The sequence below is a fragment of the Xenopus tropicalis genome, chromosome 6 (genome assembly GCF_000004195.4).
Source record: "Xenopus tropicalis strain Nigerian chromosome 6, UCB_Xtro_10.0, whole genome shotgun sequence".
Taxonomy (NCBI): domain Eukaryota; kingdom Metazoa; phylum Chordata; class Amphibia; order Anura; family Pipidae; genus Xenopus; species Xenopus tropicalis.
This window is the reverse complement of record NC_030682.2, coordinates 3,391,743-3,400,354: the sequence shown is the minus strand read 5'-3', so window position 1 is coordinate 3,400,354 and position 8,612 is coordinate 3,391,743. Positions and strand designations below refer to the sequence as shown.

The window sequence follows — 8,612 nt, the reverse complement described above, 5'->3', positions numbered from 1 at the left end:
GAAGAGAGAGAGATGTGTCTGTCCCTCCTGGGAAGAGAGAGAGATGTGTCTGTCCCTCCTGGGAAGAGAGAGAGATGTGTCTGTCCCTCCTGGGAAGAGAGCAAGATGTGTCTGTCCCTCCTGGGAAGAGAGAGAGATGTGTCTGTCCCTCCTGGGAAGAGAGAGAGATGTGTCTGTCCCTCCTGGGAAGAGAGCGAGATGTGTCTGTCCCTCCTGGGAAGAGAGAGAGATGTGTCTGTCCCTCCTGGGAAGAGAGAGAGATGTGTCTGTCCCTCCTGGGAAGAGAGAGAGATGTGTCTGTCCCTCCTGGGAAGAGAGAGAGATGTGTCTGTCCCTCCTGGGAAGAGAGAGAGATGTGTCTGTCCCTCCTGGGAAGAGAGCGAGATGTGTCTGTCCCTCCTGGGAAGAGAGAGAGATGTGTCTGTCCCTCCTGGGAAGAGAGCGAGATGTGTCTGTCCCTCCTGGGAAGAGAGAGAGATGTGTCTGTCCCTCCTGGGAAGAGAGCGAGATGTGTCTGTCCCTCCTGGGAAGAGAGAGAGATGTGTCTGTCCCTCCTGGGAAGAGAGCGAGATGTGTCTGTCCCTCTTGGGAAGAGAGAGAGATGTGTCTGTCCCTCCTGGGAAGAGAGAGAGACTTGTGCCCCAGAGTATATGCCGGGTGTCAGTATGTCCCTTCCCCCCAAGTATCTATAAAAGGCAAGAACATATGTTAAAAGGCGGCTCAGTCCTTTCCCAAATTAACTTACAAGTATGTGTGACTGGCAGGGGTACATTTCATATGCTGTGAGTTTATAATTCTGTGAAAATATCTTACATAACCCCCCTGAAATGGATAACCTATATTCAACACATCATTATTTTATTTTGAACTCCGGAATGTAAAGTCCATGGGAAAAAATCCTCAGATCTTCAAACGTCTCTTGGACCCTGTGAAATGTCCATGATATAAATATTATGTAATAACAATTCATTATCATGTAATGAGATGGGAAACAGCGATAGGATATAAGCTCTAATCCAACTATCCCTAAGCCTGTCTCTTCCAACTCAACTCCAACTTTTTTTTTCCTTTTGGATTCAGCCATAGTCATTGTCCTCCAATGTTTTAAGGCTCTGGCACACGAGGAGATTAGTCACCCACGACAAAACTCCCTGTTTGTGGGCGACTAATCTCCCTGGATTGCCATCCCACCGGCGAAAATGTAAATCACCGGTGGGATGGTGTAAAATATGAATTATTATAAAAAATAATTAATAATCCATAATGATAGATTGATGAAGGGAGGGTACTCTCTGGGAACCCTCAAAATCCACAAATAAACATGAGTATTAATACAGGAAGAGTCTTTTAATCCTTTAGGTATAAATGGAATATAAGAAACAAAGTACAATTCTTAATTTTCACATACATTGAGTTATTCTAAGGTGCCCGGCCTATTATCTTACATGACCCGATGTTGGAGGGTACTGAGGTCTTGATGTTCCTTCTGGGAGTGTCTTCTCTCCCACCCTCTCTTCTCTCTAATACAAGTAAGGCTTGCTTTATACAGGGTTAACATAGATCATATTCCACTTAAACCCACCCATTTGCCAGTAATAGATATTATATTGTCAGGGATTGCCTACTATGGACATGGCTATGTATCAGCACAACCTTGTATGTAAGAGGTGTTACTGCACCACAGACTCACTACTTGTCATGTAGTAAAGTCTAACAATAGCCTATAAGGATGCTGATTCCCCTTGTCTATTTCTGTTACAGAAGGCAAATTCCTAGGCAAATGTACTGAGCTCGGAAGACCCAATCCTGTGATTTATATAAAAAACATAAACAATATCTCTAACACAGAATTTTACACATAAAACCTAATACTAACTGGACATACATATAAATGTTCATATATAAATGTATGAAAGGATGATTTCCACCTCTACCTTGCAAGGATACCAAAATCATCTTCCCCAAATGCCACCTGTCACTCCTCATTCATTCAGGGTTATATTTAACTTGTCCTTAGCCGTTAGTAGCTAGGGGTTATATGGTTAAGCATGGTTAATGGTTATATAAAGTTAATTAGCACTTTATAAATTCTAACATTCCCCCCTGAAATTAATGATTTAATAATTAATTTATGTCAGGCATACATCATTCATATCTCATTCACACATGACTGGAAGTGACGTATTTGGAAAAGTCTATGATACATCTAGGAAGTACTCCTTGCTTGGTCCTTCTCATACATTTACATATGTATAAAAGACACAATATAGCAGTTTCACTAACACATTAATCATCTAAATAAAAACAAATTTGTAAAACAAAAAATAACATTTGTAGCAGAAATACATATACTCAAAAACCTATAACTATGTATCTGCACGTCCTTTAAATTATATTGTAAAGTAAACAGTTAACATTCATATATCAAATGCTTACAAGGAAGTCCTTAGTAATTGTTAATTAGGCTTCATCTTCACACCTCACACTAAACATAATTAGAAGTGACTATGCCCTTACTAGAACCTAACTAGGCCCCGCCTGTAGCCACTTGGTCTGTTTTAACTATTTCTATTTTCCACATCTCATTAGTCCACTACTGAGATGCCCAATGTTGTAAAATGTTTACTTAAACAACACAGACTAATTGTAGTTATAAAGGTAATTTAACTTAACTTATGATGGTAAATGATGGAAATATATTAATTCTGTTACCATTGACATAATCTACTAAACAAATAATGGAAAATGAATGTATAAAAAAACTAATTCTCTAAACTAAACTCATGTATTACATTGAAGTATTGTATGTGTTTACCTAATCATTTGCCTAATAATAAGATCCAAAGTATCTGATAATTATTCCTACACATGAAAAAACTCAAAAACATCATAATTTCTACATTCACATCCCTACACCCATAAAGTAACTATTTTTGAAGTCTTCTGGCTTCTTCTTTTCTTGGATGCTCTCAGCCGTAACACTGTTGTTCCAGTTGCTTTAATGTTGTTGACAACTCTGGTTTGAACTAATGAACATTTGTCACTTTTATGAAATTTCGAATGTAGATAGCATCATCATGTGTAGAATTACTTCTTTAATCTTGTTACTTTTAATCAGCTTAATAGAGATTTTCTTCCATAACCTGCTGGAATAAGTACAGTATCATTATTTAGGCAATGATTATCAAAATATTTATTTTTTTAAACATGGCCTAGAGAACTGACAAAAAGACTGGAAAGTCTAAATTAGACCTGTGTAACAAGAAACATCCAGTTGTCCATACACAAATGTACCGCCTGTCACCTGAAGGTCAAACACCATCCTTAGCTCCCCCCTGTCAGGGTTCAGACAAGAAGAGAACTATCACACTGCCACTCTCTACATTTAACTGATGCTTTGTGACAGTGAGGTATTTTGGTGTTAATAAATAGCCAATCCTTATACTATTTTTTCACATGATTTAAGAATAGACAAAGGTAAATTCCTCAGCATGATATTTTAAAAATACAACCACCTATAATATTAGTAGACTGCACTAACCTATTCCAATTAGAATGTACCTACTACATGTTATAGGAAATGCAATGTTCTTTGTGAAAAACCATAACTTCATTTTGCCATTAGTTCCAGTATCCTCAATTATAATACTATGGTTTAACACAGGAATCTATTTCTCTGTCTTCATAGAGACTTTCACCATATTAATTTTTTTTAGACCATCTTATAAGACTCTCTATTAGCCATCAGAACTCTCATGTTCTTCTTACTCCTTGGACAGAATAGACCTTGGTTAAACTGGTTATTGCAATGTTACACATTATTCTGGTATAATTTACCCTAGAACTCTGTAAGTCAAGAAAAATAAACCCGGTTTTAATACTGTGAATACTGTGATATACACATAACATATAGACATTTATTTAGCTTAGAGATTAATTCCTCTATGCTTACTAAACATACTTTATCTCAGGTTTTGGTTGAGAAACAAATTATCTTAATAATTTTTCAAAAATGAATATGTTACAATACAAACTTTACTGTTTCTCCATTAAATCAGCTGAGCAGTTCTACACATCACTGGTGTACCAATGTATTCCCTTAAAAAAAATAATTTCTTTTCCTTAATCATTATAGCTATAATTCATATAGGAATACAAAAATACCCTTTTTTTGTACATATTTGATACTGATAAATCAAAGATCAAGACATATCAATACTTGACAAGTTACTCTTGATACAATAATTTCAGTTATTTTTTATCATGGGAAGCATTTTTAGTAAACAGGTGTCACACAGAAAATAATCTGACAATCCTGACACTTCTAGGATGGGGGTAGGAAGATTTTGTATAGCACTGTCTCAGACAGCTGGCCTAACCTTGCTAGCTATTCTGGTCTAAAAACCCTACCAAGCAATTCTCAAAACTTCAGTTACTTACAGCCTCATGGATCTGTAACAATTAATGCTTAGACTTCATTTATATGAATACCACTAGCAACTATAACTGAAATTACAAATTTCTCCAGCCATTACTGAAACAACACTTTTCAATTACATCTATAGTCACACAAGACCTTAATGCCTTAGACTGTAACACAGAGATGCCTTGGATTTACCAGTTTAGAATCCCTGCTTCAAATTGTAAGGTAAATTCAATCTTCCCTATTTCTTTTACCCCTATACCTAATTGTATCCTACATCCTTATTAATGTTCAGGACACAGCTCCCTTATGTGGTCATTATGAAAAACCCTGTTCTCATGAACTAAATTAAGGTTTTTTATAAACCCGAGAAAGTTTGCAATGGACAGAATCTTTGCTCATTTCTCTAAAGGAAGAGAGTCTGTGTGTCTGTTTAACTATGACCTATATATTATATACCAATAATATTGCCTTACAATAAATAACACATGTAGGGAACTGGTAAATTATGCCTTTTCCCACTCTGTGGGTCCTTAATGTAATGGGAAGTAAGTCCCTTGTTCCTGGGTCATAGCATGACCCCTTGTGCATTTCCACACTTTGGCCATAAGGTGTCACTGTGGGTATAAAAGGCTGAGCAGCCATGAGGCAAAAAGCCATTTTGTGGAGCTCTCTCCACAAGAGGAGAGCTCTACTCTGAATAGGTAGCTTTAGAAAGAATAGGCAGTTCCTGTTATAGATCACACTGGGTGTGATAGACAGGCAGGGCTATTTAGTGAGCCGCATTTGCTCCAACCAGGATTGTAGAGGCATTATAAGCCGGGGTATAATACTGCCCAGAGTAGGGTAACAGTGTACAGACCTAGGGTTAGATAGTGATCACCCAGGTTCCACTGGAAGCATATACCTGAAAGCTGGGAGTTAACCCATTGTGCCCTGCAGCTAAAGGGTCAGTGTGACATATTCTTGTAAGTACTGCCTATGCTGTGAAATGCTACTGCCTGCCTATTCTGTAATTACTCCTAAGTGGCTGTGTAAATAAACAGTTCATGGTTTCAATGTTAAGAACCACTGGCGCCCATTTATTGAGAAATACAACACATATCCACCTGGCCTCCATACAAAGCGAGGGCTCCCCCCTGAAGGATACAGTCTCATCCTGGGTAAAATACGGTGTAGCTTGTGTTAATTAAAGGGCTAATTCACTATAAGCTTACACACATTATGTTATAACATCTACATATGAACTCCAAATACTCTATAAGAACTACTGCTACAATTCTGATAGCAATCTTAGTTTAACTTTTCTTCAAAACATCTGGATATCAAAATAGCATAACTGCTGTAAAAGTAACTCTGGGATCTAAGCTCCTCATGGTATGAAGTATACGTCTCACACTCTTCTCTGCAAATTTGCAATATTCTGGTTACTTTTAATTCCAATTACAAAATAACTTTTCACCAATTAAACTGTAAATCTGCTCAAACAACCTACTGCTTCATTAACAAGGAAACAGCAAAATTGCTTTTCAGTACCTGATATTTTGATGTTTTTATAGTATTTACTATAAATTGATATTCTTTAACTACTTTCAGTACTCATGATGTCACTTGTACTTGTTATAACTTGAGCAGAAGGATCCCGGTACTGACATTACCTTTGTTAAGTAAATCTGTAGTTAACCTTTTCCTTGACTACAGACATTAATAACAATGTATGTATATATTAATATATATATTTTGTTTTTTTTTATTTTATTTAATCCTTCCGTAGCAAGTCATAAACTGCAAATACTTTAAAAACAATGTTTATGGTGCTGGATTCCTGAATCCTAGAAACTCTGCCAATGCATGTTTAATTTTGACAGTTTTCATAGGACCAACTGCAATTTGCTCTCTGGCTACAACTGATGTATCCAGCATGTCTGCAGGAGAAGAAGGAAACATACTGTGTGTACTGTGATCACGTGCTTTAAATGTGTCACATTCCCTCCTTGTATGTCCTTTTTTCCTGCACTTGAAACAGACTAAATTTCCCTTAAAAAGAATACCTTTATAAACCAGTTTATTCTTTTTCTCTTTGGGTTCTTTAGGCTTCTTAGAATTCCTAAGCCTGTTGTTAACTTGTAACTGTGTTTCTACATGGTTTTCCTCACTTTTACAGTTACCCTGATTTACTTCCACAAACTTAGAAATACTAGGCACAAAAGCTTTCTCTTCAAGGCAAACCTTAGAACAATTTATGTGCTTATTACCTTCTATCTTGGTGTTACCAGCATCTATGGAATACTCTTGGGCAATTAGTGTGTTATAAATGTCAATCATTCTCATAATATTAGCAATTTTCTTTTGCTTTTTATTAAGAGAAAAAGTTTTGCCATCAATTTCCTTATTGAAATTTTCACACTCATCCCATAAAACTTTCCATAAATCTGCATTTGTTTTTACACCAGAGAAATAATTAAAAATTGCATTACTTTCAAACGCAAGAGAATGAATTAAATCCATTTACCTGATCAAGGAACTTTCACACTTCATACAGTATTCCCGTCTGTCTCTTGATTGTGCACTATCAGGGTAGCATTGAATACTGTCTTCCTCTGTGGATCCAGGAATATTAAGGAAATTCGTGTCCTTATCACGGCAGTGGCCACTGACTACCTCATGTTTAGGATTCCTGTGGACTTTCACACCTTTCTTTTCCTGAAAACCTCTCGTGGGTATTCAGTCCAGTTTGAAAACCTCTCTTGGGCTCTCACTTGTTCTGGAAACCTCTTCCTGGACTTTCAGTACAAAGTAGAAACCTCTAGGGTCTTTTCTTCCTCCAAAAACTTCTTAAAACTTGTCTAACTTTTATCAAAGAACAGACATTCACTCCCCCCTGTACAAGGAATATGACTATATACCTTGTATACCTTTTATCACAGGGACTGGTGAGTCTTTCTTTACAAGAAAGTAAGAGTTCTTAGAAAAAAATATGGATGGCTCGCCATTGTAAAATATGAATTATTATAAAAAATAATAATCCATAATGATATTATATAAAATTTACCGTAAGATTGATGAAGGGAGGGTACTCTCTGGGAACCCTCAAAATCCACAAATAAACATGAATTTTAATACAGGAAGAGTCTTTTAATCCTTTAGGCATAAATGGAATATAAGAAACAAAGTACAATTCTTAACTGGCACATAAATTGAGTTATTCTAAGGTGCCCGGCCTATTATCTTACATGACCCGATGTTGGAGGGTACTGAGGTCTTGATGTTCCTTCTGGGAGTGTCTTCTCTCCCACCCTCTCTCCTCTCTAATACAAGTAAGGCTTCGCTTTATACAGGTTTAACATAGATCATATTCCACTTAAACCCACCCATTTGTCAGTAATAGATATTATATTGTCAGGGATTGGCTACTATGGACATGGCTATGTATCAGCACAACCTTGTATGTAGGAGGTGTTACTGCACCACAGACTCACTACTTGTCATGTAGTAAAGTCTAACAATAGCCTATAAGGATGCTGATTCCCCTTGTCTATTTCTGTTACAGAAGGCAAATTCCTATGACAGGCAAATGTACTGAGCTCGGAAGACCCAATCCTGTGATTTATATAAAATAACATAAACAATATCTCTAACACAGAATTTTACATATAAAACCTAATACTAACTGGACATACATATAAATATTCATATATAAATGTATGAAAGGATGATTTCAACCTCTACCTTGCAAGGATACCAAAATCATCTTCCCCAAATGCCACCTGTCACTCCTCATTCATTCAGGGTTATATTTAACTTGTCCTTAGCTGTTAGTAGCTAGGGGTTATACAGTTAAATATGGTTAATGGTTATATAAAGTTAATTAGCACTTTATAAATTCTAACACCTATCTAAGACTTTAGGGCAGGTATTGGAACCTAGGGAATGTTGTACGGGTAAGTATATAGTTGCAACTTGTAGACATTGGGGCAAATGCTGGAACCCAAGGAACATTTTGCAATATAATAAAACCAGCAAGTGCTCACAATGTTTACAGCCAGGGTGCATACTAAAAATAACAGCAGTTTCACAGGGCAGCATTAGGATCACAAGTATCTACAGCGTGACCTGTATTGGAGACACCAGTTACGTCTCTGACATCCCTGGAAGGATGTAACCTAATACCTCGGAGGTTATGGGAACC

The 8,612-nt window shown here is 36.9% G+C and overlaps 1 long non-coding RNA gene across 1 annotated transcript; it reads right to left on the bottom strand.

Moving 5' to 3' along the window:
- Window positions 1-1,328: 1,328 nt before the first annotated feature.
- LOC105945694 lies at window positions 1,329-8,087 on the bottom strand. The gene is made up of 2 exons (XR_001923543.2): window positions 6,936-8,087; window positions 1,329-3,146 (listed from the first exon to the last, which is right to left on the bottom strand). It is a non-coding gene; the product is annotated as an uncharacterized LOC105945694 (long non-coding RNA).
- Window positions 8,088-8,612: the final 525 nt, after the last annotated feature.